This window comes from Melanotaenia boesemani, chromosome 21, assembly GCF_017639745.1.
Source record: "Melanotaenia boesemani isolate fMelBoe1 chromosome 21, fMelBoe1.pri, whole genome shotgun sequence".
Classification (NCBI taxonomy): Eukaryota; Metazoa; Chordata; class Actinopteri; order Atheriniformes; family Melanotaeniidae; genus Melanotaenia; species Melanotaenia boesemani.
This window is the reverse complement of record NC_055702.1, coordinates 25328327-25346302: the sequence shown is the minus strand read 5'-3', so window position 1 is coordinate 25346302 and position 17976 is coordinate 25328327. Positions and strand designations below refer to the sequence as shown.

Here is a 17976-nt window from a genome sequence, read left to right as displayed (position 1 = left end):
ATAAACAACATATCAGATGATGAAACTGAGACATTTTATCATTTTATGGAAAATATGAGGTGATAGTCAATCAAATGGCAGCAAGACATCTGTAAAAAGTAGTTCCAGGGTGGTGTTCAGCACAGTGTAAAAAGTAGTTCCAGGGTGACGTTCAGCACGGTGTAAAAAGTAGTTCCAGGGTGACGTTCAGCATGGTGTAAAAAGTAGTTCCATGGTGATGTTCAGCACAGTGTAAAAAGTAGTTCCAGGGTGACGTTCAGCACGGTGTAAAAAGTAATTCCGGGATGACGTTCAGCATGGTGTAAAAAGTAATTCCGGGATGACGTTCAGCACGGTGTAAAAAGTAATTCCGGGATGACGTTCAGCACAGTGTAAAAAGTAGTTCCGGGGTGGTATTCAGCATGGTGTAAAAAGTAGTTCCAGGGTGATGTTCAGCACAGTGTAAAAAGTAGTTCCAGGGTGGTATTCAGCATGGTGTAAAAAGTAGTTCCAGGGTGATGTTCAGCACAGTGTAAAAAGTAGTTCCAGGGTGGTATTCAGCATGGTGTAAAAAGTAGTTCCGGGGTGATGTTCAGCACAGTGTAAAAAGTAGTTCCAGGGTGGTATTCAGCATGGTGTAAAAAGTAGTTCCAGGGTGACGTTCAGCACAGTGTAAAAAGTAGTTCCGGGATGACGTTCAGCACAGTGTAAAAAGTAGTTCCGGGGTGACGTTCAGCATGGTGTAAAAAAGTAGTTCCGGGATGACGTTCAGCACGGTGTCAAAAAGTAGTTCCAGGGTGGTATTCAGCACGGTGTAAAAAGTAGTTCCAGGGTGATGTTCAGCATGGTGTAAAAAGTAGTTCCAGGATGACATTCAGCACGGTGTAAAAAAGTAGTTCCAGGGTGATGTTCAGCACGGTGTAAAAAGTAATTCTGGGATGACGTTCAGCACGGTGTAAAAAAGTAGTTCCAGGGTGATGTTCAGCACGGTGTAAAAAGTAATTCTGGGATGACGTTCAGCACGGTGTAAAAAGTAGTTCCAGGGTGATGTTCAGTATGGTGTAAAAAGTAGTTCCGGGGTGATGTTCAGCATGGTGTAAAAAGTAGTTCCAGGGTGATGTTCAGCATGGTGTAAAAAGTAGTTCCAGGGTAATGTTCAGCATGGTGTAAAAAGTAGTTCCAGGGTGATGTTCAGTATGGTGTAAAAAGTAGTTCCGGGGTGATGTTCAGCATGGTGTAAAAAGTAGTTCCAGGGTAATGTTCAGCATGGTGTAAAAAGTAGTTCCAGGGTGATGTTCAGCATGGTGTAAAAAGTAGTTCCAGGATGACATTCAGCATGGTGTAAAAAAGTAGTTCCAGGGTGATGTTCAACATGGTGTAAAAAGTAGTTCCAGGGTGATGTTCAGCATGGTGTAGCATCCCCTCTTCTTCTAACATGTCTGGAAACATCTGGGAAGTGAGGAAATTAGTTGCTGGAGTTTTAGGAGGGGAATGTTGTCCCATTCAGGTCTGATGCAGGATTCTAGCCGCTCTAAAGTCCTGGACCTTTGTTGCTGGATTTCTGCTTCCATGATGCTCCAGATGTTGTGTACTGGTGAAAGGTCTGGACCTCAGGCAGGCCAGTTCAGTAGCCGGACTCTTCTCCTGTGAAGCCATGCTGCTGTGATGGATGCAGGATGTGGTTCAGCATCATCTTGCTGAAACCTGCAAGACCTTCCCTGAAAGAGACGTCGTCTGGATGGAAGCAGATGTTGCTCTAAAACCTTCATGTACTTTTCTTTTTTTTTTTTAACTTTGTTTTTATTAACCTTTTCTCTTTAAAACAATATAAAATACAAGAAACATTAGAGATTCTTGGGAAACCATTTTCTCAAAACAGAAAAATACAAAACAAAAGCCTTTGTGATTAACAATCCTAAATCTATGATGTTGAAGCAAAGACACGGTTCTTCTTGTGTCCTTAGTCTGTGTGCCAGGATCTCCATCTCAAATATTCCTTTTACAATTCGTAGCCAGTCTTTAATGGTAGGTGGTTCTGATCTGTACCATTTTTTACAGGTTGCTAATAATATTTTTAGTAAATATATCTCATTTTTATCAACATTATTTCCCATACAACCAAAGTACATCACCAGACATGTTTTAGAAATTGCATAGCCTAATATCCTGTCAATTACTGAGTGAACATCGTTCCAAAATGACACAAGTTTAGGGCATAACCAGGAAACATGAGCATGAGTCACATCTCCACATTCTCTCCAGCAGGGTTGGACTTTGAATACATATTTAGCTGTGATTTTTGAAGTTCTGAAAAATCGAATTATGTTTTTCCAGCAATGTTTCCCTGTGGTTGAATGCTGTGTCCTCCAAACATTCATCCACTCCTCTTCTGAAACATTAATTCCTAGTTCTGTTTCCCATTTCTGTTTCAAGTCTATAGTATTATGGGTTCTCTTAGCTATTAAATGTTTTTAAAGGCAAGATAAAACTCTGTACTTCTCAGAATGATATATTTCAATAATCATTTTTACTAATTTTTTTAATATTAAGATCAATATTACTTTTTAGTTTTTTATTATAAAAGTCTCTTAATTGAAAGCAGTGGAATTGGTCTTGGTTTCTCAAGTCAAACTCTTTCTTTAGTTCTTGAAAATTTTTAAAACATCCATCCTTAGTACACGCCTAGCTGTTATACCTTAGTTAATCCACTGTTTATATGTCAAATCCTGTGTACCTGGGATAAATATCTTATTATGAGCAGGCGACTGAAGTAATTGTAGTTCCTTTTCTAATTTGTATTTCCTCATCACCCAAAGTAAAATGTGTTTCTTTACTTACTTGGTTGAGTTTGTTTTTAATCATGTCTGTCTAAGCAGTAATAGCTACTTGAGATCTAATTTTTCTTCTTTTATGCGATCTATAATATGCAGACTCCTAGTATTATCCTTGGTTTGGCGACCCTTTTGATACAACTATTTGATCTTCCCCAATTATATCTCCAACAAACTGTTCATATCTTTTAGCTATAACTGAAGTATAGATCTTATAATCTACATATGGATATCGGCCTATAATCTGAACACATCTCACTTTTCTTCCTTTTGGGAACGACTGTTATAATCGCTTCTCTCCAGGAGGGGGGAAGAATTCCTTGCTCTGATGTGTGATTAAATAATGTTTCCTTCACTGGTTTGAGTTTGACGTGAAATGATTTATACGATTCTGATGGAGGTCCATCACTACCAGGAGTCTTATTTGTTTTGAGTCTACCAATCGCCTTCTCTATTTCATTTCTTGTTATAGGAGATATTAGTAGATCATTTTGTTTATTTGCAATAGAGAGAAGATCAAGGCTCTGTCTACTAGCTTTGGGCCCCATTTCATAATAAGATTGTCTAAGAAATTTAGCTTTCTTTGCTACTTCTAAAGTTAATAATTTATCAGTTCCATCTCTTATTTCTTTTCTTTTTGGTAACAGAATCGGATTTAAAGTATTTTTATGTTCCTTTGTGTGGAAGAAATTTTACTTATTATGCTCTATATATAATATTATAGTCACACCTATAATTACTTCCTTTACTATATTCATTTATAGCTTGTATTTACACTGATTGTTACTATATTACACTTTTTACATTGTACAATTTTACTCATCACACTTTAATTCCCTTTTAAGGTTTATGCTCTTCATACACATGCTTTGTTAAAAGTTCACTACAAGGGTAAGATGACCTTATCTGGTCCTGCCCCAGACCCTTAGACTGGTTCTGGTGGAGACACAACTATGTGAGGTTGTTTTGACGCCAACTCTTGGAGTTGTGTGTCCACCCAAGGTCTTCAGGAAGGAGAAATGTAGAACTATTGTTTTTCCTCTTGCCTCCCAGAGTCTCTCTCGACTTCACGTGAGTCGGGACGACCACTCTCATTACTTGCAAGTAATTCTGTATTCAACACTTCTCCTGTAAATAAACTTTATATACTTTTACTCGTTCCAGACTCTTGGTAATTTTTATACAACACTTTTCCAGTTCACCTGGTTTTCTTTTTTCTTTTTCATAAATTTCTGTCTTGGCTCTTTTGAGTCCATAAACTTTTCAGCATTGATGGAGCTTCATAGATGTGGAAGCTGCCCACGCCATAGGCACTAATGCAGCCCCATCCCATCAGAGATGCAGCTTTTCACCTGTCCACTGATAACAAGCTGGATGCTCCCTCTCCTCTTTAGTCTGCAGGACACACATTTTCATTCATCTGACCACAGAACAGTTTTCCACTCAGAACATTTTAAATGAGCTTTGGTCCAGAGAAGATCCTGAAGATTTCTGGATCCTGTTCACATACGGCTTCTTCTTTGCACGATGGAGCTGCATTTTATGGATTTCAGGGTGAACAGACAGTGGTTTCTGGAAGTCTTCTTGAGTCCATGCAGTGATTTCCAGTAGAGAATCGTGTCTGGTTTTAATACAGAAGATCACCATCATCCGGTTTTAACTTTCAGCCTTGTCAAATGCACACAGAGATTCCTCCTGATTCTCTGATTCTTTTGATGATATTATACACTGTAGATGGTGTGATCTTCAAAGTCTGGAGACAAGTTTTTTAGACCCAGTTTGTCTCAGATTGGTGAACCTCTGTCCATCTTGCTATCTGAGATACTCTGCTTCTCTGAAACGTTCCTTTTATACCCAGTCATGTTACTGACCTGCTGCCAGTTAACTTAAATAATTGTCTAATGCCCCTCCAATTGCTTTAGATTTGTACCAATTACTTTTCCAGCCTTTTGTTGCTCCTGTTTCAACTTTTTACAGACGTGTTGCTGCCATCAGATTCACAATCAGCTCATATTTTCCATGAACTGGTGAAAATGAGTGAAGTAAATAAATGAGGAAGAAAGAGATTTAAGTGACTTTGAATGTGGCATGGTTGTTGGTCTGAATGTTTACTGAGATTTTCACACACAACCATCTCTGGGGTTTCCAGAGAATGGTCTGAAGAAGAGAAAATAACCAGTGAGCAAAAGTTGTCTGGACCAGAATGTCTTGTTAATGTCAGAGGTCAGAGGAGAATGGGCAGACTGGTTGGAGATGATAGAAAGACAACAGGAAGTCCAATAAGCTCTGGTTCCAACCAAGGTCTGCAGAACAGCATCTCTGAACACACAACACGTCCAACCTTGAAGCAGATGGACTACAGCAGCAGAAGACCACACCGGGTTCCTCCTGTCAGCTAAGAACAGGAAACTGAGGCTACAATTCACACACACTCACCAACACTGGACAATAGAAGATGGAGAAACGTTGCTGGTCTGATGAGTCTCCATTTCAGCTCCACATTCAGATGCTCGGCTCAGAATCTGCTGGAAACATCATGAAAACATGGATCCATCCTGCCTTGGATCAACGCTTCAGGCTGCTGCTGGTGTAATGATCAAAGTTGAGTTTCTATTGTTTGTATTCTGTATGTCAAAGTTTCACTTCTAGAGTTTTCTTCTATGAAAAGATATTCTAAAATATTTGCAAAAATGTGAGGGGTGTACTCACTTCTGTGAGATACTGTATACAGTGAGAATCTCACTTTTGAAAGCCTAAAACCAAGCATGGTTTCAGCACAGGGTAGAGCTGGGGGTCCATGGCATTTTAGTATATGCAGAAGATAGGGTTCATCTGATAGAGTGTGTGAGATAATCTCTCTGAGATGCAGCAGATTCAGTGGGAGTGTGGAACGGCACTGCCGTTTTCAGTGTTTATGGAAAACACTCCCGGCCCATGAGATTCAATCATTACTAAAGCTGAGCCGCTTAGCAGACGATTTAGAAACCCTTATTACTTATTGAAATGATTACAAGGTCTAACATTAAAGAAAATGTAGTTTCCTTTCCAAACCACACACTGAACAGCAGCAGCACAGTGCTTCATCTATAACTTCCTTCTGCTTTTTATTACCATTGTGCAGAAAGACATAACTTTTCTCTGGAAATCACCAGGTGTGCATTGGCTCCCACATTGCCTTTTCTTCACTGCTTAGATTAGCCAACCATAAATAATGGTGTTAATCTGTGGAGGGGACAGAGCAGCGAGTATAATTCATACTGGGGAGCCCTCCTGATCTGACTGCAAGTAGAAATGTGACCACTTGTCAGAGCTGTTTAGTGCTGCTCTGGCCTGTGAGGAAGTTTTCCAGTTTTCCAGGAACATTTTGTCCTGTTCGTCATTATACACATCATCTGCTCAAGCTTGTGGGGGTGTGACGCCTCACACATCTTTCATCTGATGTTTCTGATGAATTCCTGCTTGTTAATCAACCTTAATGCACTTCATCACTTCTACCCTGTTAGGTCAACACCAGCATGACAGTCTGAGATTCTTTTGATTCATAACTACATACAAAATCATTTTTATCCACCAAGTTATGAAGAAGTGAAAGAAAAGAAAATTTATTCTTATTTGTGGTTCTAAACATCGAAGGTTTATACTTCTGTATTTCTTTGGTTCATTGAAAACCACTTAGAAATCCAATTTTCCGTGAATGAGAAGTGTGTAGTAAGTGTGTAAAAAGGGCTGTTTGGATGGTGGTCTGTAGCTGAATGTCCACCACAGGAACCTGTCGTTGAACCTCATTTATGCACTACGGTATTACACAGATGGAGCCTTCTGTCCTTCTTCTGCATCCTTTTCGTCGGTGATTCCCAAATTAGGGGGGCCCAGAGTTATGACTGTTTTTGCATGATAAGTAAACCATAAACAAATTTGTGAAAGTACCAGTGATCAATCAGCAAAAGACACTGAAACAATGAAAAAAAAAACAGACAAGAAAGCATGACAAGGCATAGCTTGCTCTGGTCTTGAGCTGGTAATAGTCAAGTAATGGTCAACGATGGTTAATGAAGAGAGACCACAGTATGTCTCAAAATATTAGCATCAGACAGTATGAACCCAACAAACAAGCTATGTCACTTGGGGACTCCTCATCCTGAACACAAACAGAAGCTTGTTGATTACTTCAGAAATAAACTAGTCAGCTGTTGTAAACAGCAGAGCTGTTTTGAATTAAACTACTTTTATTACTTTTCTACAATTGGTAGCGGTGTTGGGATGGGGGAGGGGCTTGACATTATTGTTGTCGACTAAAGAATCTGGGAACCACTGCTTCATGTGCATATTTCAGTATATTGTCAGAGCTTGCAGATGCGTACCCAGATACAGCAAGCAGAGCAGTACCACTGGAAACCATGGGGGCAGCATAGTTGAGTTTACCACATGTTTGACCAGCAAATAAAAAGCAAAGACAAAGAAGCTGCATGTATTAATTATGTGCACAGACCACCGCTGTCTACTGTGCTGTACTCTACCCTTTTTTTTAGTGAAGAAGTAATTCTGAGATCATCCGGAGGCTTGCAGAGCTGAACATTTGTGATTGAGATCCAGACTGCATGAAGAGACAGAGCTCAGATGGCTACGGTTTAATCACTGCAATAAAACTCATTGTTTCACAGCGGTTATGCTCCGAGGCAGAAAATAAAAACATATGAAAGTCTGTGAAAGTGTTCAACGTTAACAGATTTTATGTGAATGGAGCTGATGTGAAGACACAGGGAGGTGATCTGGTAGTTACTGAATGAGAAGTTGCACCACTATGGCAAGGAGGCAGTGAAGTCAGGGCAGTAAAATGTTCATGTCTGATCCTTTCACAGTGGTTATACACACAAATAAAAACACCCTCAACCCGATACATGTATATAAAATGGTCAGATGATGGTGAGTGTGAATTATGTAATATGACAGACAGGAAATTGAAACCTACAGGACTTTTTATCTGTGAAACAATGTTAAATGTATTTTAGTCTGGATTAAAGTGACTGATTTTACCATGCCAAAAAAAATGTGCCACAGAAAGAAAAATCTTAAATCCAGAGGAAAAACATAGCAGTGCCAGCCAACTATCACAAATACACAAATACTACAAAGTGCTGCCACTGCAAGAAAAACAGTACAAAATATTTAGCTTCTTTCTCTTCCAACCAGCGTTGGTGCAAATAAACAGAGTAAAGTCCATTTTTTACCCTTGAATTACTCCTAATGGGAAATAAATGTGGATTTCTGCAGACCTGTCCAGATGCTCAAGTTCTGCATGTGGAAGAAGTTGTAGTCTGTACGTTAGTTTCTGCAGCCTGAGGCAATCTGTGGGATAAAAGACTGGCAGGGACAGATGGATGAGGGTGTAGAGGAGAAGAGAGAGGAGGTGAGAGGTGAGAGGAGTGGAAGACTAACCTGATGTTGAAGGGTGAGGGGAATGAAGCTAACTGATAAAATGCATGTCAAATGAGTACCTGTCCAGGCTTAAAAAACCTTTCCAAAAAAAAAAAAAAAAAAATTATGACATTTTGAAAGGTGAATGTTTCGTGTAGGGTAGCATTGCACGAACTGTTTGTTTAATGGTCAGGGGTTTAATCCTACCCAACATATCAGCATTGGGTAGGATTGGGTGCCAGACGTGGTTTGGGACCCACAAGGTTGCATCCCTACTTTTTGCATAGACGTGGTTCTGTTAGCTTCTTCAAACCACGATCTTCAGCATGATGAAAGTGCTTCATTGAAAGAGGAAAAGAGTGCTCTCCTGAGTTGGGACTCGGTCTTTAATATCCGAGTTTAATATCTTGGAATCTTGTTTGCAAGTAACGGTAGGATGGAGCGAGAGGTGGACGGGCGGACTGACGCTTCATCATCAGTAATGAAGTCATTGTACTGGTCCGTTGTTGTGTTGTGGTTGTGGTGAGAGAGTGAAGCTGAAAGGCAAAGCTCTTTGCTTTTTACTTTACTTGTCTATCTCTAGTCCAGTCCTCACCTATGAGGTTTGAGTAGTGGCACAAAAAGTGAGATTGCAGACACAAGCAGCTCAAATGAGCTTCCTTCAGAAGGTGGTCAGGTTCAGCCTGAATGATCAGGGGAGGAGCTCACACATCTGGAGGGAGTTTGGTGTGGAGTCGCTGCTTCTCCAAACCGCTAGGAGTCAGCTGAGGTGGTCCGGGCCTCCTAGTTGTCTGCACTTGGAGGTTTTCCAGGCCCGTTCTATGGGAAGAGACCCCAGGGAAGCCTTAGGACTTATTTGAGGGATAAAATAACCCTTTGGGCCTGAGAACACCTTAAGATTGCTGGGGAGAGGGGTGTCTGGGTCTCTCTCCTGTTGTACCAGCAATCCTGCATAAGACAGATGGTCCTCCACATTCAGATTTATGGTCAGTCATACTATCTAGTAAGAGTATGCATGAGACAGTGGTGGTGACATTAAAAAGTATTGTTTACGACAAGCACGAGGTCCTATCTCCAGAAAGAGGGCTGAAACCTGTTACAACTTTCTACCACTAAATGGCCGACATGAATCGTTAATTTAATACAACTGAGAGCAGAGGGCAGGGAAGGGTGGGGGATTTATTCAAAGTTTGAGGAAATCTTGTTTGAAAGACACCTTATGGAGCAGATGAGGAAACACTCATAGTCGGTGATGCAGAGTAGATTCCAGTGAAATCACGCAACGTATTAAAAAGATTTTTCGCTGATAATAAATCTCTTTTACAGCTATAAGTCATCTCTGATTCTGGAGGGAATATTTGTCTCCTGAGGGTGACGATTGTTCATCTAGAGACAGAAAGTGATGCTTCTTTTGGAATCACAGTGCATCCATCTATAATAATAACAAACCTGAAGCATCACATGTGGGACAGGAGAACTCTGAGGCTTTACCTAACAGAGGTTGGGGAGGCAGAATTATATAATATTTAAGGAGAATTTCTGGATGTGGTCGAGGCAGCACAGTGTATATATCACACTTCATAGTGAAAGTTATGGAATCTAATACAGCTGTAAGGACCTGGGAAACTCGAACTTGAAATGAGCCAAGCTTGGACTGAACAGTTCAAAGTTTTATTTCACAGTGATGAGAGAATGGAACAACCTGCCTTCCTGGAGAGGCAGTCCAGCTGAGAGTGTGGTGCATCAGTAAGTGGCAAGATGGTGAGGAAGACTGAGGGCTAGATGAAGGGGCAAGGTCGAGGACAGCAAGGCTCAAGATGAAGACGGCAGAATTCCAGATGGACAAGGGCCAAGGCACGAATCTGTCGGGGAGAAAAGTAAAAAAAAATAAAACACTGTGGTAAACAGCTATAGCAGAGAAGGTGTCAGACAACCTGGCTCTGGAGAGCGAGCATAGGGAGTTATATGTCATGTGAAACAGGTGAGCAGCATGAGCAGAGGTGGAAACAGTCAGGGACCTGGTCAGCAGAGCACCAATCAGACCATGACAACCTCTGATGCTGCAGCATGAAATTAGATGAGTCATTTTTCCGCTGTCAGGTATTTTACAGGGTTGCTCAGGGGATGGTGCGCACCTAATCATAATCAATTTTCTAAAACAGGGCTGATTAAGAGGATATGGAGGACAGTTTCTTTTCTTTTGCTCTGTCCCTCAAATGCACACCTGTACATTGTTTGTCAGCCGCCAATAAACTGCAGAAAAACACATTTTACTGCCATCATAAACTCTGTTCATATTTAACATTTTTTCTCATTTACAGTTTAAAAACTTTATAAACTTGGAAAAAAAATTATTAGTATTGAACTTCATTAATACATCACTCTAAATATAACTGTTCCTTTAATGAAAATGACTTTTTACAGTAGGTAAAGTGACATTCTACACCATCTTTCCTCATATAATTATGTTTTTGTTTTTTGTTTTTTTATTAGTTTTTTTTCCCCCTAAACTCTAAATTCTGATATAATTCATAAAAAACACTAGCGACACAATGACAATAACCAATTTAAATTCATGTGCATTAGAGTCATATTTTCCCTATAATTACAACAACTCTGAAGTCTGGGCTTATTGTAGGACTGTAGTGGATCCAGTACGAACCGCCTCAGGGACTAATGCTGGAGTCAGTAAAGTGGAGCTTTCCACTCTCTCACCAGCAGCTGTGTTGTGGATCCTGATTTATTACCACACTCAGCATAACTGCCCATTAGGGATGTTGCAATGAGGACAATGTCATTAATATTCTGGTTGTTGATAGGTTAATAGGTTAGTAAGGATGTCTTCTGGTGGATCATCACCTTCCTGTTTTGTCCAATAAAACAGGTATTTTTAGTATAAAAAATAGCACATTAAATACTACGAAGAGATTCTGTCCAGAAGAAAGAGCATTTCCTACACTGCTCCCAATCACCAGCTAAGCTAGATCCACCTTCTCTTGACTGCCCTGCAGGTGTTGCTATTAAAGCATTTCATCAGAATGTCAGTAATTGATTTTATGATCCAGGACCTGAGTAAAATCTCTGGAACATCAGTGGATGAGAGGATGAGCTACCATAGCAACAGATATACCTGAGTATTTACTACTGAGAGTTGCTGCTATCAGCTGTTTTTTCCCACCTGTTTGCTGCCTTTCACTTAGGGCTGGGCAATATATCGAGATTTTCAAATATATCGAGACATAATCAGACGTAATATAGAATGAGGGAATATCTTTTATATCGATCTTGTTTTGAGTTACAAACATCTTTTCGTTTACATTTTGCACTGCTGTATTTTTATTATGGTCATTGAAAAGTGTTTTTCATTTAGTTTGTTTTAGGGGCATTTAATTTAATGTAAGCCTACTTTAATTTTAGTCAACTGTTTTAATGCACGTGTGCTGCTGATCCTTAAAAAAAAGTGTATTTAGCACTGAAGGCTGTAAATTAGAACGTCTCTTTGGTTACATGACAAAAAAAAAATATTGAGATTTATATCGTATATCATGATTCAGGTAAAAAATATCGAGACATAAGATTTGGGTCATATCGCCCAGCCCTACTTCCACTTGCTGCTTGCTAAAAGGAGCTTCAACCACTATTTTTGACAATCTAAAAAGAAAACAGCAGTTTTCAAAGTGTACTTCTTGTATTATGTTTGCACTCCAGACAGACGATTATTGCCCCCCACCCCCGTCCCTCACTCACATTTCCAGTGGGTGCGTGTGCACCCTGTTATGGCCTCTGCTGCTATTCGCGGTCGTTTTAGTCGATGGTTTGGTCCACACCGTGTGCGCTAGGTGGACTGCACTCACGGGGACTCCGCACCTGACATGCTCCCGGTGTGGATTGATGCACCCCAGAGGTCGGAACAAAACCATGGTGTATCTGGACCAGGGCGCACACGAACATGTGTGTTCCCGTGTGTGCTTTTAGTTGGCATGGTTAGGCTATATTTCAGTGAAGAGTTCAGAGTTCCCTTCAAAGTTCTGATGGTACTGCTCCCTTTATCTGCTCCACTTGTGTGTTTCAATCCTGGTCCTCGGGGACTCCTGCCCTGCATGCTTTAAGGCCCATTTATGCTCAACACAGAATAAGGAAATGCAGATTCGTCCGTCTTCTGCAACAAGGACAACAACTGTAGAAATTGTATGAGCTTTTGAAAAAAGGATATGTGAGTGTTGAGAGCGTGTTGGGCAGTTGAAAACAACTTCGTACCGGTCCATTGCTGAAATACAAACTAAATGAATGCCGAGGATGGGCAGACAGCTATGTCTCAAAGTTTGTGCATATTTAACATTAAATGAGTCCTTAAGGATCTTCTAGATCAATGTCTATGTTGACCTGTGTAGTCGCAGCCAGTCAGTGTCCTCCATCCACTCTCTTATTAGACAAAAGACTAAAACCATGTACATAAGCATACAAATAAGTTGATAACCCCATGTTCTTCCATGTGTTTGTCCATGTCATTATTTACAAACACAGTTTTTGGCCAATAAAACTGAACATTTTGGAAAACGCCCTCCAGGAGGAAGAATTTTACTGACTCCGATGGTATCATTTATGCATGCTACATTCACACTACAGCTAACTTCAGATTTTTTTGCCCATATGTGACTCATATCAGATTATTTAATGACAGCCTGAACAGCACAAATCCAATTTCTCTTAATCCGACCCAGGCCACTTTCATATGTGGTCCTGAATTGGATGCATATCCAATCTGCATTAAAGCGACCTCAGTCTTAACGGTAATGCCACTGACGTCACAGAAATGAGACAAACATCACAATTCTGCGCCGGTGGAAGGTGAATCAAAATCAAATCAGGGTGGATAATGCAGCTAATGAATGGAAATAAAGTGAAGTTTTGGACTAGATTAATATTTGAGGTGACATTTCTAGTGTTACTTCCATAAACATACTGCATGATGTCGTGTTTTCTTCTGCACAATGTGTCACTGCAGGGCCACGTACCGTTCACACTTTAAATGATAACATGAATGACCACACAAAAAATCTGATTTCGGTAAAAGAAAATCTGATTTGAGCATTAAGATGTGCAGTTTGAATGTAGGCTTTAAAACTAGGGGTTTTGGATTATAATCACAAATATGTGACAATCTACACAAACTTAGCTAAAGACAACACAGGAGCTAACCTTGCTAACAGGACTTTTTACGTGTTTGCACATAAATGTTCAGTGATGAGTTGGCTACATAGAAGAACGGCAGAATAAGAAGGTGTTAAAGGGGCAAAAAGAGACATTATTCCACCGCAAGGTTTGCTGTTGTTTCTGCCTGTAGACCAAATCAAAGTGTGTAATGAGCCACATCTTCCTCCACCTCTTCCCCCCACTCGCCTTGTTTGCAAACGAAAGTGCAAACACACTGAGCAAGATAATGTCATCATTTTGTAAAACATGTCAAAGTAACTTAGAACATTTATGTTGTTACTTACTGTCCAGAAGAGCTAACTACAAGTCAAACTGTAGCTTCTTTAGCTCTCGCAGCGCTTTGCTCTTTGAAAATACAAGGCCAATGTTAATCCAGGTTCTGTCCCTTTCTCTATCCAACAACCTCTTCGCTAGCAACTGTTGGTTTTTTTATTGAGGTAATGTCGGTTCCTGGTCATCTTCAGTGCGCTGCCTTTGCTCACTGGCTGAAGCCTTGTATAGGGAGGGAGGACCGAGGGCTCCGAGAGAAGGGAGGAGGCGACCATTCACATGAACGTACGTGAACGCGTGGCTTGGCCGGCTGGTAAACACGAGACTGGAGATCAGAGAGACGGTGTGTGACGTCATGGTGAAATTATTCCTCTAGTTCTTCACATTTTTTATTATTCCAATCTAGAAATGAGAAATTTTCAATCACTGTCCTTTTAAGGCAGGGGTAAGCAACTCTGGTCATCGAGAGCTGCAGCCCCACAAGTTTTAGATGTTTCCCTGTTTCATCACACCTGATTCAAATTAATGAGTCACTGAGCAGAAGTTGAGAAGCTGTTGGATCCATTTAATTGGAATCAGGTGTGTTAGGGAAACATCTAAAACCTGCAGGACAACAGCTCACAAGGAGCAGAGTTGTTTTCCCCTGTGTTAAAAAGTACACTGCTACATACAACAACACTGATACACAACCTAAAACCTCAACGTCACCAGTTTTGGACCAAATCTGGTCAAACCTGATGTAGTTGGCGGAATAACTTTCAGAACAAGAAGAAAAGTTACATTTGACTATGTCGCTTCATACAACAGAAGAAGGAAAACATTTTTTAAAACTGTATTTGTGTGTACTTTGCATGAAATGCTTACAGGTGTTTTTAAACAAATAATCTTTCTACTGAAACCCCTCAATTCAGAGAACCACCGATTCAGAACCTGTTGTTTTAACTAGCATCCCGTCTTCTAAAATTAATTGAGTAAAAGTAAGAAAAATTTTATTTCTGTAGTGCATCAAGACAAAAATCACAAAGTGCTTCACAAAGAAATGCAAGAAACAATAAAATATAAAACACCACAAACAAAACTAAACAAAAGCAACTGAGTCCACAGATCTCAAGCTCAGAGTAGGAACAACTGCTGCAAAGCCTCGCCTTTCGCTTTTAACCCTGTTTGCTGCACGGCCAGCAGATCCTGATCACATGACCCCAGGGACCTGTCGAGGACGTATGGCTGAGGACAGTCTGGTATAAGCTGGTGCTTTACCATGTGATGCTCTTAAAGTTAAAACCAACATTTAAAATGAACTCTGTAGGAAGGGGAGCGAGTGCAACTTGAATGAACAATGAGGTGACATGAGGATGCTTTGATGATTTTGTTAAGAGCCTTGCAGCGTTCTGAACAACGTGTAGACAGTCCAGGTATTTTTTACAGTAAAGAGCAGATTGCAGAAATCTAGACATGATGGAATAAAAGCAAGCAGGATCATTTCCAACTCATGCCGAGACACGTTGTGACTTACGTTAACATAAGCATCCAGAGACCAGGTCGAGTCCAGAGTTACACCGAGGTTTCTAAGTGAAGGTTTGACTTTAGAGACAAGTGGGCTGAGAGATGCTATCTAATCTATCTAAGGCAGAAATCTATCAGGGACACAGACAAGGACTTCAGTTTTCAGAAAATTTTCAATCATCCAGTTCTCATGTCAGGTTTACTGCTGTGAACTTTCACCCACTAAAGAAGTGCATGCCATAATTCCAACTGACAGCCAATCAAACATCAGCATCCAATAAGATCAAAGCATCACCAGCATAAAGTCAAATTTAACAGAATTGTTAGAATGATGATCCAGACTCTGTTTTTCTTTACAAGACTCAGTAGTAAATATCTTGGGTTGAAAGCATCCGACAGCAGAATCCGCTCTTCTTTCCTCTGGTGGCATCATTCATCTCATCTTGAGGATGTTGAAAGGTTGCTGGCAGGTAAATTCCACGCTTTCTGCCATGTAAAGGCAATATTTTAAAATCCTGAGACATTACATGAATATAAGCTTGAAGCACCAAGCAGCTGAAGAGCATCGGTGATCATCGGTGTGACAGACGGCTAGAGTTAAATCACCTCAGAGCAAATGAGTGAAATGACTGCAATATTAAGCAGGTTATTTTCCCGTTCACAGCAGGTCAATGGGAAAATTGATTCAGATCATAATGTGTCCCTTTGAGCCTTATGCAGATTTAAATGGGCTGCATTCCTGCAAATGATTCTCTGGCAGCCTCTCAGATATGACGTTGGACACGATGCTGTCTGCAGACCAGGGTCTGAAGCTTATGAATGCTGACGTGGGAGTAACAGAAGTCGCTGCGCCGCCTCCACAGTCAAGAACCCAGACCACATTGGTATTATACAATAATCTGAATTCTCAGAAATCCAGTGTTTTTCTTTTTTCTTTTTTCTTGCTTTTTTCAGAGGTGTTGGCTGCCTCTGGGCATTGGTGCTCATGCAGCATTTCTAGGTTTAGGTCCTTTTAAAGGCTGCAGTCTATGGTTTTGGATCAAAGCTACTGCTGTAGAGTGAATGGGGATGAATTTGTCTCATGTTAACATGTTAACATGTTAACATGTTAACGTGACGCTGACATCGCTGCTGTATATATGTTTTGAAATTGTTTCCACAAATTCCCTCCAGTTCCTGAAATCATAACCGAATACCATGTATTTTCATATTTTCACATTTCATCTTGAATCCAGTTGCAGTGCAGATGTGTTTGGCTCATTTGGTTGAACTGCAAATATTTGTTCTTTTGGCAGAGACTGGCTAAAATTAGTTTTGTTGTTTGTGTTTCACATTTTCTTTCTTTTCTGACTTAAATAGTGTTAGATTACTTAATAGAGCTAAAATGAAGGCCATGAGATGTAGCTGAAAGCTCCTAGAAAGAGGTACTTTATTCAAGTTGATTTTCCAAAAAAGAATTCCTAAACATGCTAACAATAACGAACAGTTTCAGATGCATTTTAAGAGTTTTCTTTTTTTTCATTTGAAGTGAAATTATGTTATGAACAGTCAGACCACTCAGATTAAAATAAAAGCAAGTAGAGCTAAAAGCTACTTAGAAGTGGGCCATTCCCCATCTAATACAAAAAATAAATAAATGAAATCAGGATTTGAGAAAACAATATACTGGCTTTTTGTCCTGGGTCCAGGTAACACCATTCACGTCTGCATTCCAGTAAATATGGTGACAAGCTCAACAACTGATGTAGAAGTAGCACGACGGTGTAAAAATCAGCAGTGTTGCTTTAACATCTACATCAGGGCTATGCAGTTCAGTCCTACTAGGTCCGCAATCCAGCAGGTTTTCCATGTATCCCTGCTTCAACACACCTGCATCAAATTAAACGATCTAACAGCCAATCAAGTTCTGCACAGTGACTCATTGATTTGAGTCAGGTGTGTTGAAGCAGGGATACATGAAAAACCTGCTGGATTGCGGACCTTGTAGGACCGAACTGAATAACCCTGATCTACATGACAGCTGAACAAACAGAAAACCATGTGATCTGGGCAAATGCTTCATGATTACTACTGGTGGATTAGACAACTGTCTCTCATCTTTTTCTTTGATTGCCAGTTAAAATTCCAAAGCTGTTAAAGTTAAAGTTGTCACTCTTTAGTTTGTGTTGGCACCTTTTTGGTTCATGGACAATTAAATTGAAGCAAATGATAGTTTTGATGGTGAAATTTTCCCATCGAATATTAATCACCATCCCATCTCGTGGTCCTGGCTAATGTTGACTCTAGATAAGGACATGCTTCGTCTAGTTTTTGTTCTCATTGACGAAAACCAGCCATACTTGAGTGGAAGCACAATATGTCTCCTTGTTCCTGCTAAGATGAATGCCAGGGCATTGTGGGGTGCAGTGGGGGGGGGGGGGGGGGACCATGTGGGCGTCTGCGCACAAGACATTTAAATCAATTATAACTGAGGGAAGAAAAGGCATTCTTAGTCTGGAACACTGCCCTTGTTTTGTTGTCTGTGGCTTTGATGGTACAGCTGAGGGCTGACTTTCTGTGGTAGCACTGCACAATGTTTGAGGTTTTTCCCCTGACCTGACATCCTATACCAGCCACCTCCCTTGTGGGACACCTTAGGAGCCCCCCACTGTAAACAGGAGAGAGCCACCTGTTTCTGGAGGAGGGGTAAGAAGACAGTAGAGGTGGTTGTTTTAGTGAAACACTCTAAAGAAAGACCGAGCCGTGGCTACTGTCTGTGTTACCG

At 40.5% G+C, this 17976-nt stretch overlaps 1 protein-coding gene across 1 annotated transcript in view; it reads left to right on the top strand.

Moving 5' to 3' along the window:
- Positions 1-17976, top strand: part of LOC121632102 (myosin-16) — an 88327-nt gene that overhangs the window by 9151 nt on the left and 61200 nt on the right. The window lies entirely within an intron of this gene.